The 3,753-nt window shown below is 45.0% G+C and overlaps 1 protein-coding gene across 1 annotated transcript in view; it reads left to right on the top strand.

Annotated features, from left to right (window-relative positions):
- Positions 1–3,753, top strand: part of LOC119303587 — a 47,373-nt gene that overhangs the window by 22,351 nt on the left and 21,269 nt on the right. The window lies entirely within an intron of this gene.

Here is a 3,753-nt window from a genome sequence, read left to right as displayed (position 1 = left end):
TCTACATTGATTTCAGACCTCCTGGTCTATGGCCCGACTCAGCCCAGCTCGGAAGAAACAAGCTTTGGGTCATGTTGTATGCCTCGTTTGGTAGTCTGCATCACTATGGTTGTTTTTGTGCATGTTGTTTGGATGCCTGCATTTGTGGTTTTAGGGTGATCAGGTGCAAAGCATGTCTGTTTGCCTGTGTGCGATGGAGTATTCTGCTCACCCCTTTAATAAGTGGTGACCTTACCACTATGCACCACACTTACGAAATACATCACAACATATTACACACAACACATTAACACCAAACATGCACACAATTAACACATACATTTAATAGTACTAACATTAACATGGTGGAGTTCTAGGACAGCAAGGGCATCCACAACATCATCAAGGCCCATGCCCCTGCACAACATCATAAGGGTGATGTTCCGAGATCAAAATATGCATATATAGTTTACAATAAAAGGCAATATTAATACTACTACTAAGTCCTTTTATGCACTTGCGAGTTACAACCTAGCCGTGCTTAGAGCAATGGTAGTGAAAGATAATGGAGGTGCTCCTATCAAATATGTTCACTTTGATGCAAAAAGTGCCAAGTTTTAGAACGACTATGTTGTTGGGAAGCACGAGGTGCTTGCGACATAAGGTACTCCAGCCTCACCCCAACACGGCCTTTCCGCCAAACTCCTGGACCCATACCCGGTAGTTTCACCACTTTTTGGCGGCAAGCGGCACAACACAAGGAAGGCATATGTAGAACCACCTCCTCATCACCTGTTGGAAATCCTTCGGGACAACCGAGAAGGCAAGTGGTGTCTTCATTCTTGATCTACATGTAGAAACGACGTGTCATCGGTTCCATTGGCTTGTGCCCAAGCTTTGGCATGCAGCTAGGGAGAGGCATTGCTATCTCCTCCCTCGTCCCTAGTACGCTAATCCTATGTAGCCACCAATTTTCAGGGATAACATCCTCCATGTCTTCCGATGGAGGGACATGATGATCCACAAGTATAGGGGATCACAACGGTTTTCGAGGGTAGTATCTCACCCAAATTTATTGACTCGACACAATGGGAGCCAAAGAATATTTATAAGCCTTAGCAGTTGAGTTGTCAACTCAACCACACCTAAGTTGTTTCTTTGCATCACAATATTAGTAGCACAGTAATATTATGATAGTTTTGATAGTAGTGGTAACAATAGCAATAATAACAGTAAGAGTAACAGTAGAGTTTTATAGCAATTAGATCAACATCAGCAGTAATGATTCAAGTAATGCAATATTATGAGAAAGCGTAGGCATGAAGTAGCAGTGGATATGTGGATGCCATTCATCATGTAACAATCACAACCTAGAGTGATGCACAATAGTTCAAATTCATCAATCATATGTAGCCATGCATTCCATATATAATCATACATGCTTATAATAAGAACTTGCATAACATTTTTTGTCCTACCCTCCCATGGCAGCGGGGTCCTAATGGAAATCTAAGGGTAATTAATGCACTACTTTTAATAGAAAAATGAAACAAAGCATTAACACATAGTGAATAATGAACTCCTCAAATTACAGTCATCCCGGAGAGTATCCCAATTATTGTCACGTTGGGGTCTACGGTTCAGAACAATAACATGTGCATATAACTTGCAGATAGGATCAATAACTCAAATATATTCATGAAAATGTAATAGGTTAAAATATGAAATCATGGCACTCAGGCCCTAGTGACAAGCATTAAGCATAGCAAAGTCATAGCAACATCAATCTCAGAACATAGTGGATACTAGGGATCAAGCCCTAATAAATTGACTCGATTACATGACAAATCTCATCTACCTCCATCTACCTCCAGTATGCCTACGATGAAATTACTCATTCCTGGTAGTGAGCATCATGAGGTTGTTGATGACGGCAACAACGAATTCCCCTCTCCGGAGCCTAGAACAGACTCCAGATTAGGCCTCCCGATGAAGAACAGGAGGTGGTAGTGGCTCCATATCATAAAACACGATGAAAATTTCTCTATTTTTTTCTTAGGAAGACGGTACTTATGGACTTGGAGGTACATAGCAATCCTAGCAATCAATCTACATATGCACACTGATAGCAATCAATCTACCAGGGTCGGTGCGAGTGTAGCAAATCTACACGAATCAATCTAGTCATGCACACATACTATGGTCTAGACATGAAATGGCACCAATGCGCATCAGTTTAGACATGAACATTGCCACGAATGCATAATTGATGTTAATCTAGGCATTCACTGCAATCATCGTGACATGAACATTGCTACCAATGCACAGTCGGTGGTACTCTAGGAAATCCTAGCAATTATTGTGACATGAACATTTCTACCAATGCACAATCGATGCTAATCTGATCGAACCGAAGCAACAACCACTCTAAAAACCATAACAGCTAAAAAATAGATATGCACAATCAAATGTACTTACAACATTCGCCGGAGGTGGAGCGGGAGCAAATCCTGGTGGGAAGAGCGACAACATCCTTGTCATTCCTGCGGCCGATGGCCTGGCAGGCACTACCGAAGTCCCCACCCCTATCATGGTCAATGTGTCGGCATCCGCAACCCCCATCCCTGCCACATCAGCAGACAAAGTAGCTACCGTTGCAGGCGTGGTGAGGAACACCGGTGGGCTGTTGATTGTCGTGGACCGCAGCTTGCTGCAGATGGGGGAAGGTCCCACAATATCCTCCATACCTATGCTGGGTCATAGGACCCCTCCCTCATGTGTCAGCGGTGAGCTAGTTCTCATGGCAGCGTCGGCGGGTCAAGGATTGAGACGGCGTGGTGGTGGGGCGGCCATCAGTGAGACCGAAGCGACAGTGTGTGTGTGAGAGAAGGTGTGAATGGGGTTTGGTCGATGAAGGGAGAGAGGGGTGTGAGTTACGGTGGATTCGAGCCGTCATGTCCGTCTCCCGCACTTACTAAAGCATGCGGGGAAGAGGCATGCATAACTCGCCTTAGCCTGGCTCCAGAAAATGACCGATTTAGGGATTCCTTCTCAGGAAGGCCAAGGGTTGCTTTGAGGCATGCATAACTCATTATGTCCGTCTCCCGCACTTACTAAAGCATGCAGGGAAGGCAAAGGCATAGCTCGATGCCACCCCTAGGCCTCCGCTTCGATGGGCAAACTTTTTGAAACCCAGAAGCTTGTAGAAGCACCATCCGGGAAGTCGTCAATGCATACCAGGTGACACTAGTGGCCGTGATCTATGAAGAAAATCACTGTCCTAGAGAAAAGATGCAATAAGGACATGTAGAAACTCTGAAGACCATGAAAGCCGACCGAATCCATATGGATTCACCAAAAACCTAAACGGATTGGATCCCGAAAGATCTGCTGGAGACACAGCTCCACACAACATTTGCTGATGAAAAGAAACAAGGATAGGGCTGGGAGAACATAATTCCTACCATGGGTAAACATCGCCGCTTCGCCACTCCAAACCAAACACAAAGACTATTTAAAGAAAATCTGATCTTTTACCCATTTTATGACATGTCCGGGTCTGATGTCGTGCTTGCCGCCATCCAGAACCATGCACTGACACCCTCTTCTCCGATGATCCAGCCAGGACGGACCAGCTATGCAGAATACCATGCTGGATCCCTTCAATCGTCACGGTTTCATCAATGCCGCCATCGCTCACCACTCAATGAAGACTGTTGCTCGAGAACACTCTCCTTCCCCGTCCCACAAAACCCTCGAACACTTCCACATGAG

The sequence above is a fragment of the Triticum dicoccoides genome, chromosome 5A (assembly GCF_002162155.2).
Source record: "Triticum dicoccoides isolate Atlit2015 ecotype Zavitan chromosome 5A, WEW_v2.0, whole genome shotgun sequence".
NCBI lineage: Eukaryota > Viridiplantae > Streptophyta > Magnoliopsida > Poales > Poaceae > Triticum > Triticum dicoccoides.
This window is presented reverse-complemented; position numbering and strand designations above follow the sequence as displayed.